Raw genomic sequence first — 23,231 nt, 5'->3', positions numbered from 1 at the left:
ACATTCTTGATTAAATAGAGCATGTTAAACTTAAACAAGAAGGATCGCAAATATCATTTCTCTAAATCTAAAAGCTATATTAATGTTTTGCAATGTAATCTGTTTTATTGAAAATATTTATTTCTTTCTTTTAAGATATTTAAATATTTTCGTTCATTAGAAAGTGTAATATCTATTTATTTATATTTTTTGAAAAATAAAAATGAAAATTTCATTTTATTTAGTGTTTGGAGAAAATGAATAATGGATAAATGATGGGAAAAAAATGACAGATAAAAGTCAATAAAGATTGATTAATTTGGGTGTGTGAGTATCAACAAGGAAAAAAATTGTTTGATTTTTAAAAGATATAAAAGATATTTTACCAGAGGAGAAAAGAATCTCACGATCTATGTTTGTGTTATTGATCTTACATATACGTCCTTTATTTTTTATTTAACTAATCAGTCTTTATATAGAATCATTTAATTGCTAATGTTTTAACTCAATTTTGAAAGAAAAAACCCAGACCTCTTGGATCATCCTGTCAATTAGGATAATGGTTAGATAGAAGTTGAATTAAATAAAATAATTATAAGATGAAACTTATTAGTGTTTGAATAATAAACTTTAGAGTCAAAATTATCATTTTGTGTTCACATTATACAAAATAATAATAAACTTTAGAGTCAAAATTATCATTTTGTCTTCACATTATTCAAAATAATGTTAAAAATTATTTTAAATTTATATTCAGTGATTTTCTCTCACCTAATTTTAAATTATTTCAATATCAATTGTAAAACTATCAATGAGAAAATATGGTAAAAAAAAAAAAAAAAACACACCAAAGACAAGTTTGCTAATCTTGGGCCCGTTTAGGGGAGCTTTCTCATATTAAAAGTCCTTCATTGATTAAGGCCTTCCTGAAAGAAATTTTGATGGAAGAAATTCATAAGAAAAAGAGGTTTGGCAAGCACATTTTTTAAAATCACTCTAACTTTTAGATTATTTTTTTCTTGACAATCATATCTTTTATCCTTAACAATTATTGTAACCTTCCAATAAAAAAAGTGTGAAGGCGACATTGGTGGAAGACGATGACAATGCTGGTATTGGTAGTGGCAGAAGGCAATATTAATTGTGATGGTGATTGTGGTGGTGGTGGTGGAATGTGATGATGTCGGTGGTGGTGGTGGTGGTGGTGGTAGAGATAGTGTTGGAAGGTTGCGGTTGAGAGTGGAGGCAACAGTGGTGGTAGTGGCGGAAGCTTAGAAGGTGGCGGTAGAAGAAGGTGGCAATGGTGGTGATTCGTGGCGGTGGTAGTGGAGGGTGATGGTGAAGGTGGCGGAAGGTGGCGGTGGCAATGGTGGTGCATGGTAGATGGTAGTGGTGGTGGTGGTTGGTGGCGATGGTAGCGGAGTGTGATTGTGGCAGTGGAGGTAGTAAAGGGTGATGGTGGAAGGTGGTGGTAGTTGGTTGGCGGTGGCATTGAAGGGTGATCGTGGTGGTGGCAATGGTGGTGGTGGTGGTGATGGTGATGGAAGGCGGCGGTAGTGGAACGGTTGACTAAGAAATAAAATAAGAAATGTTGTAAATCTAAGAAAAATATAAGGGCAAATTAGTAAAATAACAAAATTTCTTACCTCTTTGAGGTGGACTTTCTGTTCATTGACTTTTCTAGAAAGTCCCTCATGCAACCAAACATCACAATTTTTACCAAATGAATATTTCAAACTTGGAAGGAATTTTTAAGACTTGAGGAAGCTCCCAAACGGGGCCTAGATATCAATATATAAATCAAGTATGATGTCAAGATTTCAAAGAATTTATATTCTTGATATTGAAAGTTCAAAATACAAATTTCTTTCAATTTTAGAAAGGAAAAAAAAAAAGGGGAAAAAAAGAAAAGACTAAAAATCTATGTATATTATACAAGATTTTGGCAATTGCCTAAAACGGAGTGTAGACACTAAAATTTAGTGGGCTTTGGTTTTAACGAATGGACCCATTAAATATAGGCCTAATGTTTAAATAAATTATTTAATTTACCAGGCTTGGTCCACTTAAATTATTTAATTAGCCCAGCCCAGATAATTAAATGAAACGATAATTATTCCTAATAAAATATATTTTGAATAATTATCTTTAAGGATAATTATCACAATATAACCGGCCCGGCCCAATTATAGTTTTATCCTTATCAGGAGATGACACGTGTCATCATCCTATTAATCCAAGAAGCCTATAAATAGAGGCCTGGAGGAAGAAAAAGGGGAGAGGATTCAGAATTCAGAAGTCTACAAATTCAGACACAAATTCAGAATTCAGAAGTTCAGAGACTCAGAAATCCAGAGACTCAGAATTCAGACACAAATTCAGAATCGAAACCCAAAAGCGAAGAACATCAAGCACATCCAACAACGTGCCGTTCTTCATCAAATCCCACAGTGATTCAAGAACAAGCTCGTGCAGCCCTTGGATCCAACCAACCAAAAACAAAGAGATCGAATCAGAGGACCATTCTTTTTTTGTAAAAGATATTACAAAGGACTGTACTCCACATTCATAAATTAATAAAATTCTATTTTGCTCCATATTTTTTTTTCTATTGCAGACTTACAAAATTTGTGTGTACAAATTTGTGGCACGCCCGGTGGGACAACCTTTGCCTCTCATCTCTTTCTCCTACCATCAAGTTTCTTCTCTATCAGATTCTATAGCTCCCCCTAAGATTCAGACAGACAAGAAAGCCTAAAAGAACATCGCTATTGCAAAGGTCGACGCTAAAGCCACCATGAAAAGTGGCACGAAGACCAAATTAAGCGATGGAAGTACCTTGATGGGCCCTGTGACATGTAGCAAGTCCCAGGCGATGGCGTCATTCAAACTTTAGCAAGATGTGGTGAAAACTAATCCTGCAACACCGGCGAACGTGAAAACTCAACATGTCAAAAACCTTGACATTGTTCCAGAGGAGGCTTCACCACCAGATTCACTTCGTTCTATCTATGATGCTCACTCTAATGTCGGTTCACCCCCAGAGTCACCACGTCAGACTTCGGAGCAATCAATCACTTCAAGGAACGTGGATTCTCAAGGCCTATCATACTCAGATGTGGTTGCTGCTATGATGACTGGAGCTGCTACGGTGGAAGAACAACTAGCAACTATAGCTCATTCCATTGAGAACCTCACAAAGACTATTGAAGAAAAGGACTTGCAAATCGCTACACTAATGAATAAATTGGAAGTTCAGACCTTCGGTGAAACACCAATGCCATCCGGGAATCGTGCAACTTTCACACCACCACCGTCTGGGAAACCTACATCTTCCACAGCAATACTAAAGGAGAATCCTAATTCTACAGCACAAGGTACTCACAGGGAGAATCCCAAACAGACGTCGGTGACAGAACAAGCGACTAGTCAAAACCAGACGCCGGGGATAGAACAGGCGACTGGTCAAACCAATCATACCTCTTCTTCAGTCTCTTCATTATTTGTCGAATAATTGCAAGATATGATAACGAATACAATCCGAGCTTAATATGGTGGTGTCTCACAGAGCACTCTCATGTACTCAAAGCCCTATACAAGGAGAATCGACAGTATGAGAATGCATGTAGGATACCAACCTCCGAAGATTCAGTAATTTGACGAAAAAGGTAACCCCAAGCAACACATTGCCCATTTTGTCGAGACTTGTAACAATGCCGAAACAGAGGGGGACTTACTAGTCAAACAGTTTGTCCGGTCCCTTAAAGGAAACGCGTTCGAGTGGTACACTGACCTAAAGTCAGAATCAATTGATAGTTGGGACCAGATGAAACGAGAATTCTTGAACAGGTTCTATAGCACTCGTCGTACTGTTAGTATGATAGAGTTGACTAACACGAAGCAATGGAAGGATGAGCCTGTAATCGACTACATTAATCAGTGGAGAGCCCTCAGTCTTGACTGCAAGGACCGATTGTCAGAAGTATCTGCTGTGGAGATGTGTATGCAGGGAATGCATTGGGGCCTGCTCTACATTCTACAAGGCATAAAACCTCGCACATTTGAGGAATTGGCTACGCGTGCCCATGACATGGAGATCAGTATGAAATCCCATGACGGCAAAAGTCCTGTGACTATAGAACCACGCAAAGATAAGAAGGACTGGAAGAAGGGCGACAAGTCATCAAAAAATGCGGCTAAAGATTCAATGGGTATCTCAACCACCCCAATCAAGATATCTGTTAAAGATGACAAGAAGGATGATAAAAAGCCTCGCCAGTTTCAAGAGAGGGAAAGACAGCGTCCTACGCTAAAGGAGTTAGAGAAGAAAGAATACCCCTTCCCCGATTCCGATGTTCCTGGCATCTTGGAATGTTTACTTGAAAGTAAAGTTATAGAACTCCCTGAATGCAAACGTCCTCCAGAGATGGGACGTATCAACGATCCAAAATACTGCAAATATCATCGCATTATCAGTCATCCAATTGAGAAGTGTTTTATTTTCAAGGAGGTAGTGATAAATCTGGCAAAACAAGGAAAAATCTTATTGGATACAGACGAAGTTGTAACTTCAAATCATACTACTGCTACTTTGACAACCTCTGTCATGGGTAGTGCTCGTTCTCAACCTTTAACTTCAGAGGTATCTTGCACAACTATCCAGTTTAGTTCATTGGAACCAATCCTAATCTATATTGGCTAAGGGAGTGTACGTGACATTTCAACATTTGGAAGGGTTTTTCCTCAGGATGATGAAGAAGGATGGACTCCGGTGATAAGAAAGAAACCACGGAAGCAACGAGCTGATATTTTTCAGACTAATTATTCTGACAGAGGGCAAAGAAAGAAGAAACCCCAATATCACCATAAACAGTCTGGCCATAACAGAAAATGGGTCAAGAAGACACAATCAACTAAACACACCTCTATAAGCAAAAAAAGTCAGAAGCCTATTACTTTGCAAGAGTTCTTTCCAAAAGGATACCTAAATGACGAAGTTGTAACAACTTACATGGTTTCAACTAAGAAAACAAGCCTTAATGATGAGAAGAACGAGGATCAAGATGAAGTCCAGACTGTAGAGAACCATAATACAGCCATCATTGAAAAATCTGATGATGATGAAGTGGTCAGAGGTACGCTTGAGTCATGTTGTGCACCAATTGTTTTCACGGACGAGGATCTTCAGTTGGGTTCGAAGCCGCACAATTGTCCTCTCTTCGTCTCCGGTTACATAAAAGAACGAAGAGTTACTCGTATTCTTGTTGATGGTGGCTCGGCAGTGAATCTAATGCCAAAATTTACGATGAAAAATCTTGGCATCACAATGGACGAGTTATCGCGTAGCCGTCTTATTATTCAAGGTTTTAACCAAGGAGGACAGAGAGCTATCGGCATGATTCGGGCAAAGCTAACTATTGGCGAGCTCCAAGCAGAAACCTTATTCCATGTGATTGATGCAAAGGCGTTCTACAATTTGTTGTTGGGAAGGCCTTGGATACATAGTAATGGCGTCATTCCATCGACTCTTCATCAGTGCTTCAAATTCAACAAAAATGGCGTACAAACGGTTGTGGAGGACCATAAGCCATTTACAGAGGCAGAATCCCATTTTGCCGATGCCAAGTTCTATATCGATCATGATACACCTTCAGAAGTGCCCATCCCAAGCCTTCCGTTTACACAAGAGATTCAATCTACAAAAGCAAAAGAAGCATTAAGTGATCCACTAGACGTTTCAGTGACAGACATTGTAAAGGTAGCTAAAACGCGAGGGGTCTCGATAAAAGCACACCGGACGAAACCTATTTTAAAGTATGTTCCAAAATCTCAGCGACAAGAAGGGTAGGCATCTGTTATTGAGATAATTGAAACTAAGGAATTTAAATTAAAGATGTCACAAACCAAGGAAAAAGAAGATATGCAAAAGCTTAAAGGAGAGTTAACTCTTCCTCTGCCTAAGATTCAGAAGTCTTCGCCTTCCAAGTCTCCGTTAAAAGGGTTCGTGCGGCCTTCTCAATCTATGGTTGATCATTTATCACTTCCAAAACAAATGACCGACGAAGGATTCGATCCTAAAGCATACCAACTCTTAGCTAAGTCGGGGTATGATTTTACAAATCCTACAAGCCTTGGAAAACTAAATGCTGAGGTCACCGGTGAGAAGGTGCACGGCCTCAATGAGACATAGAAGAAGTTGAAAGATCAAGGGTATAAAATCATTTCACCTAAGTCTGGTTTCGGTTTCGTAGCTTCTGAGCCACTTCGAATTCAAATCACAAAGAGGGATAAGAAGTCAAGCACTTTATACATTGGGTTTGAAGAAGTTGAGGATGAACAAGATCAGTAGACTGGGCATCAAAAATCAGTCTTTGACCGTATAAGAGCTCCATGCGATCGAACATCTGTATTCAACAGGTTGTCAAGCCGAGAATCAAATGTTTCAAGTTCTCATATCAGCAATTTGCCTCGTAACTCTGTTTTTAACAGAATGAGCTTTCATGACCAAGGAAGAAAATCTGCACAACCTTAATCTCGAAAGTCAGTATTTTCTCGAATTGGTACTATCCATGATGCACCACTAAAAAACAGCAAGATTGTGAAGTCAGAAGAAGCTAACATCGACGCGGTGAATAATAGTGAGGTTCAGAGCCTAGTGCCTTCGCGAATAAAACGTAAGACAGAGATAGATGTCACCAATGATGTTACATTGAAAGCTCGTAGGCGAACCATTGTATTTACTAATCAATCAGCAGAAGTGGATAGAATAGAAGGCACTGGCGAATCGTCTTATGTTACTTCATACCACATCACTGTTGAAGAGGAACCTGACTGTGAACAACCAGATGATATCGAGAAAGCTCCACCAACACTAGAAGACGGGGGGCAGGCTACTGTTGATCAACTCAAAGAAATCAACTTAGGAACTGACGATCAACCCAAACCAGTTTTTGTTAGTGCATTCCTAAACCCCTCAGAAGAAAATGATTACTTTCAATTATTGTCTGAGTACAAGGATGTCTTTGCTTGGACATACAAAAAGATGCCCGGTCTTGATCCTAAAATTGCAGTGCACAATCTCACTGTCAAACGTGGGACACGTCCGATTAAGCAGTCTCAACGTTTCTTCCGTCCAGAGCTAGTTCCAAGGATAGAGGAAGAACTCAACAAATTGATTGAAGTAGGGTTTGTCCGTGAGGTCAAATATCCAACATGGATTTCGAGCATTGTTCCAGTGAAGAAGAAAAATGGACAGATTCGAATCTGTGTGGACTTTCGTGATTTGAATGAGGCATGCCCAAAAGATGATTTTCCTCTTCCCATCCCTGAGCTCACTGTAGATGCAACCACTGGACATAAAGCTCTCTCTTTTATGGATTGTTACTCTGGGTACAATCAGATAAGAATGACTCCGAGGGACGAGGAGTTAACTACCTTTCGCACTCCTAAAGGCATATATTGTTACAAAGTTATGCCCTTTGGACTAAAAAATGCGGGAGCAACATACCAGCGCGCTACGCAAAGGATCTTCGACGACATACTCCACAAGATTGTTGAATGTTATGTTGATGACTTGGTGGTTAAGACGAAAGAACGAAGAAATCATTTACAGGATTTACGTACTGTCTTTAATCGCCTTCGAAAATATCAACTTAAGATGAATCCCTTTAAATGTGCATTTGGTGTGACTTCAGGAAAATTACTGGGATACATCGTATGTCATCGGGGTATTGAGATTAATCCTAATAAAATTGAGGCCATTCAAAAGATGCCGCCACCAAAGAATTTACGTGAACTTAGAAGTTTACAAGGTCAACTTGTGTTCATTCGTCGGTTCATCTCAAATTTAGCGGGTCGTTTTCAGCCTTTTAACCGACTCCTAAAAAAAGATGTTCCATTTAGTTAGGACCAATCATGCCAAAATGCTTTTGATAGCATCAAAAAGTACCTTCTCAATTCTCTGGTATTGGGAGCACCGGTACCTAGAAAGCCACTCATACTTTACATTGCTGCGCAAGAAGAATCACTGGGTGCCTTACTTGCTCAGAATAATGAAGAACATAAAGAGAAGGCATTGTATTATTTAAGTCGCAGACTCACCCCGACGGAGCGAAATTATCCTCCAATTGAAAAAACATGCCTCGCACTTGTCTTCGCTTCTAAGAAATTGAGGCATTATTTCTTGGCTCATACGATACATCTTGTTGCAAGGACAGATCCTCTCAAATATGTCATGTCTAAGCCGGTCCTTTCCAGACGATTGGTGAGGTGGTCAATTTTGTTCAACGAATTTGAAATTATTTATGTGCCACGAAAAGCAGTAAAAGGACAAGTCTTAGCTGATTTCTTAGCTAACCATCCTATTCCAGCCGATTGGGAAATTTCTGAAGATTTTCCTGATGAAGAAGTCTTCCTTGTGGACATCCTCCCTCCATGGATGATGTTTTTCAATGGGGCAGCACGATCAGATAGGGCTGGAGCAGGTGTAGTTTTTATTTCTCCAAAGAGACATGTCATTCCATACTCTTTTGCACTTGCTGAAAACTGCTCAAACAATGTAGCTGAGTATCAAGCCTTGATTATCGGCCTTCAAATGGCGAATGAGATGAACATTATGGACCTCGAAATATATGGAGACTCTAAGTTGGTGATCAACTAACTTCTTAAAGAATATGAGGTTAAGAAAGATGATCTAGTACCGTACCATCGTTACGCCTCTCATTTGTTGGAACAGTTTGATAGCGTCATACTATAGCACATTCCAAGAAAAGAAAATCGGATAGTTGATGCTTTGGCAAATTTGGCTACAACATTGGCGTTAACTGATGAAGACCTGGTTGATGTTCCTGTATGTCAACGATGGGTCTTGCCACAAGTCTTGGAGGATAAATTTGAAGAAAGTAATGTGGTTTCTTGTTGGACATAAGAGGAAGAAGACTGGAGAATCCCTATCATTGATTATCTGGAACATGGAAAGCTTCCCGAAGACCTACGCCATAAGACTGAAATACGAAGGCGAGCACCTCGTTTCATCTATTACAATGATACATTGTATAGGCGTTCCTATGAGGGCCTTTTCCTTCGCTGCCTTGGAAATGATGAAGCAACGCATGCAATGAAGGAGGCACATTCTGGGATTTATGGAGCTCATCAATCTGGTCCAAAGCTGCACTTTCGCGTCAAAAGAATGGGTTATTATTGGCCCACCATGGTCAAAGATTGCTTGGAGTATGCAAAAAGGTGTCAAGCCTGTCAATTCTATGCCAACTTCATACACCAACCACCGGAACCATTACACCCTACTGTGACGTCATGGCCGTTCGATGCATGGGGATTAGATGTAGTTGGTCCTTTAGAAAAGTCTTCAAAAGGCCACTTGTATATCTTGGCTGCAACTGATTATTTTTCAAAATGGGCGGAAGCTGCACCCTATAAACATGTGAAAAAGGAAACAGTGGTTGACTTCATCAAGTCCAATATTATTTATCGATATGGTGTCCCTCGATACATCATCACTGATAACGGGACGAATTTTAAAAACAGTTGGGTAATTGACCTTTGTGAGAAATTTGGATTCAAACAACGTAAATCCTCCATGTATAATGCCCCTGCAAATAGTCTCGCAGAAGCATTCAATAAGACTCTATGTGAGCTATTGAAGAAAGTAGTCAACCAAACAAAGCGAGATTAGCATGAGCGAATGGAAGAAGCATTATGGGCATACCGCACTACGCATCGGACACCTACTCAAGCAACTCCATATTCTCTGGTCTATGGCGTAGAAGCAGTTCTTCCATTGGAACAACAAATCCTTTCATTGAGGATAGCCATACAAGAAGGTCTTATAAGTGAAGAAAATGCCATCTTACGTCTTCAAGAACTGGAAGTATTGGATGGAAAGAGATTAGAAGCTCAACAACAGCTAGAGTGTTATCAAGCTCGACTTTCTAAAGCGTTCAATAAGAGAGTTCGACCTCGGTCATTTCAAGTTCGAGACTTAGTATTAGCTGTTCGTAGACCGATTGTCATAAATCGCAAGGGAAATAAATTTGTATCCAAATGGGATGGACCGTATGTTGTTCGCGAAGTTTATACTAACGGCGCATATCTCATTATTGATGAAAACGGAGTAAGAGTGGGGCCCATTAATGGCAAATTCCTGAAGCGCTACTACCCATGAAGGCAATGCTCCTGATCGTATGAGCTTAAACTGCACTATGCTCCTGGCTACATGAGTTAAAACTGTGATTGCAAAAAAAAAAAATTCTTTATAAACTCCTGGCCTGCAAGAGTATAAACTGTGAATGGTAAAACAAATAAATAATGATAACATCTTTGTAAATAAAATAGAGATAATAAATCATTTATTTTATTGCTAAAATTCAAAGTTACAACTTTTTGTTTTGGAAAAAAAAAAAAAAAATGATGATCAATACTAAAATTCCATAGCGATAATTTCGTCACGTTCTTGCCATAATATCTCTTCCAGTTGCTTCACTACTTCAAGATCGCGATTCGAGATGACGTTAGCTTCTTCTATTGATTTTCGATCTTCCCAAAGTTTAGTGATGGCTTCCTTCTTCTGAGATAACTGTGCATCCGTTGTCGATATGAGGACTTTAAGCCCTTGAGTCTCTTCCCTGGCTTCTTGCAATTCTTTCACTAATCTAGCTTCTTTAAATTCAGCTTCACTCAAACTAGATTGAAGTGATTCTATACGCTTAGTACCATCATCTTCTATAGACCTAGCATTGGTGAGCTGTACATCAATACTAGCCAATCATTGGGATTGAGAGTCTGAAGTCATCATACAGGCATATGAAGAAGATGTAGCAATATAATTGGCCGCATTATTGGTATATGAGTCAATTCGCCTCTTCAAAGCTGAATGGTCTCCAGGGAGTTTTGCGAGTCCTTCATAAAATGTTTGAAGTTTAGGTGCTTGAGACGGTATTTTATCGATAGGAGTATCGCGTATGATATTCTTTAAGAAATCAATAAAGAATAAAGCAGCACGACGACGAACATCAAGAACGATCTCTTCCGCATTGAAAATTGACATTTCAGAAGGGGTAACACGATGCAAGGGTGGACCCTGTTCTCTTAAAATCAAAGAAGGGATAACTACATGATCTTTACCAATATTTTCAACCACCTCTATAGCTTGACTAGTCACTTCAGCAACCCCCAAAACATCCGAGTGTTGACTAACTCTGCTTCTTTGTAGTGAAATTTCTGTACCTTTTCTTATCGCAGTGGCCAACTCTAAGGCAGACGGTCCATAAATAGATTCTTCACTACATGTTGGGTTAGCAACAATGACGACATCTTCCCCAAGAAATCCGTTGCTGTCTTTTATCTATTAAAAAAATAATAATAAATAATGGTAATTTGCAGTACAAAAAAATATATATATAAAAAAAATAAAAAATAAACAAAAAAATAATAATAAATATATATATATATATATAATAACAGTTACCTGCATAGGTTGTGAACTGCTAGGTACCCCAGTAAAAAATTAATCAAGAGAAGTGGCAACACATCCCTGTACTGAATCAAGTCTCACTTTGTCAGTGACATGCTTCCAGCTACGATCCTTATCATAAGCTTTCACATCCTCATCTAACTCCATTGACAACTGACGACGGCGACGGTTATTGATTAGTGGTGGGACATCTTCTGCTGTTTGGTGATGGCTACTAGATCCTCCAACAACGTCACAATCATTATGAGATTTGATGGTTAACTTTGGCACTGGCTTAGATGGGAGATTTGACTTCAGCCCCTTAATTAAAACCTTCCTGATTTTAGTTGGTTTCTCTGGTGGGGAAATCATGCGTTTAGATTGCTTTGAGGTAGTTTCTTTCTGTGTAAATAGATCAATATATACGCTGGACCACCATTTGGCATATGCTCTGGTAACTGAGGATTTTTGGTGGCTGAAGGTTGAAGGAAGCAACGCATCACAACCAGAAGAATAATGAACGGATGAGTTCCAATGCTTTAAAAATTCCTCTAAGGTGCAAGTACGAAAGTCATTTTTTAATTTTCCAGGAATATCTTGATGGTACCCAAATTGTCGGCTAAATCTGTGTGGACTATACGGCTCAATGATAAAACGGTCATTTTGGCGCAATGTCAAATAACATGATCGAAGATTGATTAGGGTGTCAAAGTCAGCCTTTATCATCTCGCCATTATCTACAATAAGTCGCTCTTTTGAAGATCTTTTAGCCATTCGAGTTAAGTTTATTCCTTTACATGATCTGAATAAATTTTGGGCTTCAAAATAGTCAAAGTATCTTGCTCCTCCTTCGCCTGCATATAATGTCATTCTAGGCCAATAGTTGGTATTAGGAATGGTGAAATTAGTTCTGAAATATTCACTCAACTATCCGAATACATAGTAAATAGGAAATATCGCAAAGCAGCTTCCAGGATCTGGTGAGGAAACAATCTCGTTCAAGCCTCTGTAAATACTGGCCAGAACCAGGATGGAAAGACAAATGTTGCAGCCATCTGCTAACATGCTTGCGACCTTGAAAGTCCTAGGACGAATTATGTTGCTAGGGTGTGCAGGTAAGGCAAATTTGCAAAGCCAACAGGCTAAAAAAGCAGCTAGATAAGTGGTGTCTCTCGATGTTTCATCTACACCAAGGTTGATAAATACTTCTTTCTCTTTGGTGGACATCGACCGGACAGGAGGGATCACACCAGACGGATTTTGAGTCCTCATAGGGCGGTGAACTTTATTTTTTGTTGATTTCTTTGAAGGTTTGGCATGTCTTGATGCACCTTTAAACCAAAAATTAATCCAGTCAGATATCTTCACATTCTGATCTCCTTTATACTTCTTGGAAAGTCTGTAGAAGGCCAAAAATAGGTGTTGACAACTCAAAGGGATAGAATTTTTGTTGTTGCCAGCTCTTGATAGTTCATCTGCACAAGGAATAACTTCATCATAAATTGTTCCTTGGTGAGGGAGACCACCTAGCATATATAGATCTCGAAGAGAAATTGATAGCTCGCCAATAGAACAATGAAGTGTATTAGTGGCTGGGCACCAACATTCAAGGAATGCTTTGAATACATCTTCATGACGATCATAGGAAAATAGGGAGGCGAATAAAGCACCATATAGTTGTTGTTTTGATAGAAAGTCGTGGAAACGCGCCAAGACATCTTCTAACCACTCCCAATATAGTTCGGTGTATAGCAATTCAGCAGGAAGTTTATAGGGAATACTCCATGATATTTCCTTCGCCTGAACATTAAGACCCAATAGTGAAAACTGGTTTTTATCAACAACTCTCTCATGAAGTGAAGAATTTAGTACCAAGGCTTTAGAGACAATAGATTCTTCATTAATCTGATCAGGACCAAAGTCGGTGAGTTCGCATGTGGCCGTGCATGTTCAATGAGATGAACAATGTTTATTGTTAGAATCAGGCACTTGAATAGCATTGCGACCAAAAAGTGAGTCATATACACTTAATGTCGTTCCTTGGACTCGTTGACTATTTTCGCTCTCTAAGATGGTCAGCTTTTGTTTTGCGAAACACTTGAACACCACCATGATGGATAACAAAGCTCAAATCGGTGTTGTCTAGAAGGAGGATTCAATTTCTGCTACGGTTGACACAAATCAAGTTGTTATACCCAATCAAGCCCTGCAAAGAAAAAAAAAGGGGGTTAAAAAAAAAAAAAAAAAAAATATTTGCTCCAGTATGCGTGGAAAAAAAAAAAAAAAAATGTTCTCCAGCGTGCGTAGAGAGGAAAGAAAAAAAAAAAAAAAAAATTTGTTCTCCTACATGCGTGGAGAGAAGAAAAAAAAAAAAAAAAAAAAGTGTTCTCCAGCGTGCGTGGAGAGAGAGAAAAAAAATAATAATAAAATAAAAAGAAGAAGAAGAAGAAGAAGAAACACACGTACCAATTATTTGTGATCTGACAAGTTTTCAGAGATTTTTGGAATTGATATCAAACCCTACAATATTGAGGGTATATATAGGCAACAAGATACCTCCAAGTTGTATTGGGATTTGGACAATTCAATTTAAATAGGAAAGTACAATTAAGATGGAAAAAAAAAAAAAAAAAAAAAGGAAACTTCAAGTCCCACTTGGAAAAAGAGACAAGTCTTGTCAAAATTGGGACTTGAAGTGGGGGCAATTTGTAGACACTAAAATTTAGTGGACTTTGGTTTTAACGAATGGACCCATTAAATATAGGCATAATATTTAAATAAATTATTTAATTTACCAAGCTTGGTCCACTTAAATTATTTAATTAGCCCAGCCCAGATAATTAAATGAAACGATAATTATTCCTAATAAAATATATTTTGAATAATTATCTTTAAGGATAATTATCACAATATAATCGGCCCGGCCCAGTTATAGTTTTATCTTTATCAGGAGATGACACGTGTCATCATCCTATTAATCCAAGAAGCCTATAAATAGAGGCCTGGAGGAAAAAAAAGGGGAGAGGATTCAGAATTCAGAAGTCTACAAATTCAGACACAAATTCAGAATTCAGAAGTTCAGAGACTCAGAAATCCAGAGACTCGGAATTCAGACACAAATTCAGAATCGAAACCCAAAAGCGAAGAACATCAAGCACATCCAACAACGTGCCGTTCTTCATCAAATCCCACAGTGATTCAAGAACAAACTCGTGCAGCCCTTGGATCTAACCAACCAAAAACAAGGAGATCGAATCAGAGGACCATTCTTTTTTTGTAAAAGATATTACAAAGGACTGTACTCCACATTCATAAATTAATAAAATTCTATTTTGCTCCATATTTTGTTTCTATTGCAGACTTACAAAATTTGTGTGTACACGGAGGAAAACGTTTTTAACTCGTGTCGTGTTGTAATTTGTCATCGCTAGTGGGTGGTAATAGAGGGTGATGGTGAAGGTGGTGGAAGGTGATGACGGCAACGGTGGTGGAAGGTGTGGTGGTGGTGGTGGTGGTGGTGGCAATGGTGGTGGAAAGTGTGGCGGTGGTGGACGGTGGTGGTGGTGAAGGGTGATGGTGTCGGTTGTGGTGGTGATTGGTGGCGATTGTAGCGAAGTGTGATTATGGCAGTGGTGATAGTGAAGGGTAATGATGGGTGATGGTGGCGGTGGCAATGGTGGTGGTAGTGGAAGGTCACAGTAATGGTGATGATGAAAGGCGGTGGTGGTGGAATGGTTGACCAAGAAATAAAATAAGAAAATTATGAATATATGAAAAATATATGGGTAAATTAGTAAAATAACAAATTTATCAATAAAAAATATTGGTTTATGTTTCAAAAGTAACATTTTCCTACATTTTTGAAATGGACTTACAGGTCATTGACTTTTTTAGAAAGTCCCTGTGTACAACCAAACGTGACAATTTTTTCCAAATGAAATTTTCAAACTTGAAAGGACTTTTTAAGACTTGAGGAAGCTCCCAAACGGGCCTAGATATCTATATATAAATTAAGTATGATGTCAATATTTCAAAGAATTTATATTCTTGATATTGAAAGTTCAAAATACAAATTTATTTCAATTCTAGAAAAGAAAAAAAAAAAAAAAGGAAAAAAAGACTAAAAATCTATGTATATTATACAAGATTTGGTGTGATACCATTAATATCACACCAAAAATAATATAAAATATGCTATACAAATATCATATGTCTACATAGTTGATTATAAAATTGTTAAAAATATTATTTTCACAGAGTTTTATATTAAATTCTTTTTTTTTTTTTTTTTTTTGAAAAGCTATATTAATTTATTTTCTTCCCGCTATTTATTTTCTTTTCCCTCTTTATTGTTTTTTTCTTTAATAATAAAGAATCAAATATGTATTTTCTGTCTTTTTTAATTCATATATTTTGGTCATTCTCTCTCTAATTTTTAATTTATTTCTATAAAAAAATATAACTTATTTTTTTCCTATATATATATATATATATATAAAACTCTTAACGACATGGTTAATGCATGAGTCAGACTCAATAGAATTTGATCAATCCTTTTTTTTTCTTTTTTCTGGCATTATGGTGGAGAATTGAATCAAGAATCCTCTTTCTTCATCATCAATTGAATCATTGTTTGCGACTCATGATTCTATTTTATCATCAAATGTTCAATCTCCGTTCACCTTTGTTTTTTTTTTTTTTTTTTTTTTTTTTTTGCTTCCTTATCAATAAATAGTTCTCTTTTCTTTACTTGTATGACTTAGACCAACTGAAAAATCGAATATGATTTTATTTACAAATAATCCCAAATTATTCAATTAGATCGGATCGGATCACATCTATTTTTAATTAATTTCATTGACAATTGAGATAATTCTATTACTTCTGACTCAAGGCTCAGGGTGTACCTAACCCAATACCTATTCAGGTACCCATTTTATTTACAAATAATCCTTAAGTTATCGAATTTGATCAGATCACATGTATTTTTTCAGACAATTCTATTACTTCAGACCAATACCTCTATGGGTACCCATTAAGATATTTGAATAAAAAAAAAGGAAAATTGAATATAGATGAGATGCGTAAGTGAGTAGCAAGCTTTAACATAAGCTATATATAAATTAGGGTTCTTGTTATCGTCCACATTATTCTTCGTGAGGGTTCCGTGTCATTAATGGCGTTGAGATAATTTTAATGGGCATTGAGGTAATGCACTCTAAAATTCCTTATAATCTTGAAAGAAAATTCCTGAAACCCATCTTTTTAAGCTAGGGTTATTCCACAGTTTAATTTCATTCTTTCAATGAAATAGTTCTCTTTAGTCTCTTAGCTAGCTTGCAAAGGAAACCTCACTTTTTTTAAAAAATGATATCCTTTTGCCTTGGTCTGCATGCACCATGTAACTCGAGACTATGGATTAAAAGGCGTTTAGAAAAAGATTAAAGGTATTGAAATAAATATTAATGGTATTGAGGTAAAGATTAAAAGGAAATGTAAAGATTAAAAGACATTGAGAATATATAAAGTTAAAAACCATTGAGATAAATATTAAAGGTGTTAAAGAACAAGATTAAAATACATTGACGTAAAGATTAATAGGTGTTGAAGTAAATATTAAAGGTGTTGAGAACAAGATTAAATGTGTTTAAGTAAATATTAAAGGTGTTGAAAATTAAAAGATATTGAGGTAAAAATTAAATAGGTGTTGAGGTAAAGATTAAACGTGTTGAGAATAAGATTAAAAGGTGTTCGAGATAAATATTAAATTCATCGAAAACAAGATTAAAATTTGTTAAGATAAAGATTAAAGGTATTGAGAGAATAAGATTACAATGTGTAGAGAATAATATTACAAGGTGTTAAGGATAAGAATAAAACATTTAGATTACGCACTCAAAAATTTCTTATAATCTTGAAACAAAATTCTCGAAACCCATCTTTCACTCTGGGGTTTATCCACAATTTAATTTCATTTTTTCAATCCATTATCCACTGTTCATTAACGAGCATGAGCTGTTAGCCTGTTACGTACCATCATATGAAATATAAATGGACCACTTCTAGGTGAATCCCTAGTCCTCAGCACAAGCACATGCAAACAACATTCTACTTCAATCCCATGGTATGAGTTTGGTTTTACAGGCTTGCCGATGTTCACTTCCATGGATTCACACACACACACACACACATATATATATAAACAAAAATAAACAATTCTCTCTTATATCAATGAAGTATACATTAACGTGAAGAGGGAGATCGGTAAGATAGTATATTTTTAATTTAATTTAATTTATTTAAATTATTTTATCATTAAAGCCGTTGGGTTTCTCCGTTCCACTTTTAAATTACCTTTTAAAAAAACATACGGTAAATGACCTTATTTGCATTACAGCTATGGATACCCGATCCTAGTCCTCCATTAAGATATTTGAATTACAAAAATAAAGGAAAATTGAATATAAATGAGGATGCGTAAGTGAGTAGCAATCTTTAACACAAATTATATATAAATTAGGGTTTCTTGTTATCGTCCACATTATTCTTCTTGAGGGTTCCGTGTCACATTGAGGGTCTTGTGGGTTCATCTAGACCATCGTAGACAAAGGGTTTTTCGATTCAAATTTTGAGGGTTTCATTCAAATACGAATCTTGAGGGTTCGATGCACAAAGGTCTTTAGGGTTCAATTCAGATGATGATATAGATACGGATCTAGAGGGTTCCATCCACATATGATGGTCTTGAGGATTCGATGCATATGATGACGTTGAGGATTCGATCTATATGATGATATTTAAGGTTCTGCTACATGCTTAAAAGTTAGAGGAAATGAAGTGGGAATAGTACTAGGGTTTCTTGAGGTGTTGCCTGTATTATGGACTCCTTTCCATATTTACCAAAGAGTTGGATGACATTCATAAAGGAAGGAAACATATGTGTTTTTATTTTTTATTTTTTTGGTACCTTTGCATTTATTTTTGAGTTAAGTCACATAATTCTTCTAACCTGCACTGTACTGCTCTCACGCTCCGCTCTTGTCCTTGTCCTCTGCATGTGCTTTCACTCCAGTTCGCATTTTGTCTTGTTTAATTTTTAATATTTTTGCACTCCCTTCCTTCCGCTTTGTGTGACTTGGCTCATCAAGGTTGGTTGAGCCTCAACATTATAATGCTTGGCTCGTCAGGACTCATTGAGAGTTTGAGACTCATTTGTATCACAAAGCAATAACGTATAGAAAAGGTCACCTAATTCATAAAATGGGACCCAACCAACCGCCTAATGCAGGCGCGTGTGCACAGCAGCAGTAGCTTGGGTTTACATGTTGGCCAACCCAAGTTACCGAAAAATTCAGTGGTGAAATGATTATTGCTAAATAAATATATTAATTAATAAATAAAAAAAGAAAAGAAATAGTAGAAGAAGAAGGAGGATGAGGTTTCCCCTGGTTTTGTATATAAATAATAAGAAAGAAGAGATCCACTCACTTGGGATGGAATTGGCACAGGAGATTCTGAATAGTATCAATGGATTCAGTACAAAGAAGTATACATCTTACCGGAAAAATATAAAAAAATGCGTCAATGACCTAAATGCATTTGTTAGTGTCCAAATACATAGGATTCTCATAGTATTTGTTTCCGACTTATTTACTTTATAATTCCCAATTACTTATATGATTTATTCCGGATAAAAATTGACAAAAAAAAAAAAAAACTAGTTTTAAGGGATTTCATTATCTTTCTCATTTTAACAATTTCGAAAACTTTGAAGGAAAAAAAATAAAAAATTGGGAACTGAATCCTCCAATGCGCCAGTCCAATGACGGAGCCAATTGCTCCACTGATTTTTTATTTTTAAAAATTAAGTGTGATTGTATATAACTCAAAGGGTATGTTTGGTACGGTGGATTTGAAAGGGGAGGATAAGATTAGTTATGAGGGAAAGGGAAGGGAAGGATTATTTTAACCCTCCATTGTGTTTGGTTAGTTAATGAAGGAAAAGAAAGGAAAGGATAATAATTATGTTTGGGAGAAGAAAGGAAAGGGAAGGATAATAATAAATTTACTATTATACCCTTATTTTATATATATATATATATATATATATATATATATATATATATATATATAGTATACCTGCAAAAAAAAAAAAAAAAAAAAAAAAAAAGCAAATCATTTCAGCTCCCCATTCTCACCTCCATCCCCATTATATATATATAATAAAAGGAAAGAAACAAGAAAAGGAAAGAAAAATTTCTTTCTTGAACAAGGGCGATCCAGATCCGGCTGTAGCACCTTCGTTCTTGAAGGTTCCGATCCAGGGCAAATCATTTCAGCCTTCCCAATCTCGGCCTCCATCTCTATTATCGTTCTCAACTCTCTCTCTCTCTCTCTACAAGATTCAGAAGTTCAAAACTCAAACCCATATATTTCAGTTTATCTTTCTGTCTGCAAGAATAAAAAATTCAAGACCCGTATCAGTATATCAGATTGTTCAGAAAATCAAAACCCATATCTTTCAAGTTTCCATCGTCGCTGTTCCAGTTCGGGTTCGCCATCGCCACTGTTCCAGTTCGGGTTCGCCGTTGCCCGCCGTCTCTCCATTCTTTCTGCAACTGCTATCTTGTATGTATATTGATTTGAGGGTAAAATTGGCATCATCAACCATTACCTTCCCTTTCCTTCCATTTCCTCCCATTTTTGGGAGGTTAAACAAATCACTGTGGAAGGCTATGCATAACCCTCCAAACCCTTCCCTTTCCTTCCCTTCCCTTCCCTTCCACCCATTTTACCCAAACACAATTTTTTAGTTACCCTCCATCACCTTCCCTTCCCTTTCCTCCCATTTCTACTCTACCAAACTGAGCCAAAAGGATTTACAAAATGTGGGGGGCAGAATTTATTATTAGTATTTTGCATACAATTTTTTATTTTTTATAATTATAAAAATGCCCTCACTAAAGTATTAGTTAACTCCTAAAATATTCACAAAATACCTAAATAAAACTTTCAAATATTGGAAAGAAAAAAAAAAAAAAAAAAAGCCGCATTTTATAATTCATTTGCCTAACAAAATTTTCGATATTCAAAACAGACCCTTCCTTTTCATACCCGACTAAAATCCTAAGATATTCACAAAATACCTTTTTTAAAATTAAAAAAAAACTTTTAAAATTCAAAAAGATCTTTCAAATTTTTTTTTTTTTTTAACTCATTTGTCAAAAAAAAAAAAAAAAAAAAATGAATTTTAAAAAGGCCCCTCCTTTGCTATTAACTATTCTGTAATTTTGAAATTTTCATAAACAAATTTTAATAATTATAAAAATACCCGACTAATCTCCTAAAAAAGAAAAACTTAGAAAATGAATTTTGAAACTAATTTAGACAATACAATTTTCAAAATTTAAAAAAGACCAATGTATTTTCTCCTTCGAAAATTCTAGAAAGACATTGTTCACGCTCGTTAACATTTGCCCGCGAAAAGCCTATTTAGTCCGAGAATATCATTTGGTTCTCTGTACGGCTTCCTTCTTCAACTTGAAATGACACTTGATCCATCAAGACTATTCACACAAGAAATTTGAGCTGAAATGCGGGATTTGCCACGTGCGATTTGCAGTAAAACCTTACTTGGCTAAGCACGCTTGCCAAGGAAGAGCACAATAGTTTGATAGTTTTCTTGTATTTTTTTTCCTTATTTTTGTTTCTCTTTCTGGTGTATTTCCTTTCTTCTCTGCTATCGATTTTTTCCTTTCCTTTCCTTTGTTTTATTTTTCTTCCATTTCTTCACAACCAAACGGGGCATTAGGGTTTAAGTGGTGGAATCCATTAACAAAAACCAGAAACTCTTCTAAAACCCTGAAAGGAAAAGATAGCGCAGAGACGATGGGGTTATAGTCGGCTCGTGGATGGCTTCACAATCACGCCCCAAATATCAGATTATCTCCAAATCTACGTCTCTTACCCCATCACACTGTAAGTAATTGTTCCAAAATTACACTTCAAGTCACTCTCTCAATCTTAATCTCGCTAATGCCCTCACTCTGTCTTGAATTTTTCATTTTAATCTGTTTTTAGGTTTCTCCTCCATTATCAGTACGGACAGATACAAGAATTTGGTTGCAATATGTTTCCAAATGTATGTATATTCTCTTTTTCTCCATCCCAAACCTCTCAATTTCCTAGCATTTGTGCAGTGTTTGGTTGCCGAGAAAATGTCGGAAGTAGTACAGAAGTTTAAACTCAATACTTCTATATATGTTAGTTTTCATTAAATTTCATTGATTTTATCTGGAACCCAAACGGTGGGTTTTTTTTAATCGGTGGGCTATGCAATTTCTTTATTCTTACTAGAGCATTTGTTCAGCCCATGTAGTGCTAGGTTTGAGCAGGGGAGTGAAGAATTTTAGTGCTAGATTTAGTGCTAGGTTTGAGCAGGAGATGCGAAAACTTGTGAATTTTGATTTATGCTCTTCTGCTCAAATCAATGTTGAATAAGTGGATTAGTTTAGGTTCTGCAATTGAATCTCATCCATGTCTTTTGTGTATGCATCTGCATCGATACAAAAGTATGCGTTTTTAAATGAAGTATTACACACACACATCAAGACACATACATCAATAACTACTGTAAAGAAACACATTTTGGTCACCATCTAGCTGCTGGTTTAATATTTCTGCAAAAGCTTAAAGTATTTATAGTCCTACAAGCTAGAAGCTATGATTACGACTTACTTGTCTATATGAATGTGAATGAGCATATCTTGATCAGGAACATTCTACTTGTAGCCGGAATATTTGTTGTTATATCTAGTTGATGCAAGGGAAATGGTAGACAAGCAACCAGGTGACTCAGTGGCGAAGGTGGACGTCTTTTCTGCCACTGGGGAGCTGGAACTAAAAAATAGTAACCTGTCCAATACTATCAATTTGAATTTTTCAAGAAACAGAAATCTATCGGCATTTTTAGTCGTGGGGAAATTGTATTTATTGAACCTTGATGTATGCTTCGTATTTTTCAGGGAATTATATGGATTCTTTTAAGCACTATCTGGAGGCACTATCCATTATGGAGCGTTTGGTTGAACCAGACAATCAACGCATAGCTCATCTGTATCCGTTCGTATAGCTGATTTACTACTTTATTTATTGACTGCTACTTCTGTGTGTTGCTTCTATATAGCACATATATATGTACTTGTCTCCCCTGCTTTTTGACTGATCACAGCCTTCACTTTGCTCCCAGAAATTTTAAAATATGTATGTGCTTGGGAAAATGCTATGACATTAAGCAAGCCACTGAATATTGCGTGAAGGCTATATCAATCTGCAAGAACCGGATTCAGATGCTCAAGAGTTCGTCTGGACCTTCTGGAGAAAGCTGAAGAGGTTGGAGAGGTGCAGTTACTTTTAAGAGAATTTGAAAAAAAGGCAAGCATCCAATAAAGCTTTTATATATGTATGAACTTCTTTTTGAACAAAACTCATCTGCAATATGCCTTAGTGGTGAAATCTTAGTCAGTTCTCATATTGCAGCTTCTGATTCTGCAGCAAATATTGAATTCATCATCACCTACAGCCTCAAGTTTTGAATCAATCAACACAAGAATGCTGAAGGAATCAGGCAATGAGGCAAGTGGAACACAGAGACAATTATCGCCGGATCCAGCCAGCAAAGAACCGATGAGTGCTACCGGCAAACAACCTGGAGGTCCTGAGCATAGTCCTCCAACTTCGGGGAAGGGAGCCAAGAGAGTTATTTCCAGACCCATCCAGACTAAGA

Source organism: Cornus florida, unplaced genomic scaffold (genome assembly GCF_030987335.1).
Source record: "Cornus florida cultivar Cherokee Brave unplaced genomic scaffold, ASM3098733v1 CherokeeBrave_3.0.0_Hap2_Chr10, whole genome shotgun sequence".
Classification (NCBI taxonomy): Eukaryota; Viridiplantae; Streptophyta; class Magnoliopsida; order Cornales; family Cornaceae; genus Cornus; species Cornus florida.
This window is presented reverse-complemented; position numbering follows the sequence as displayed.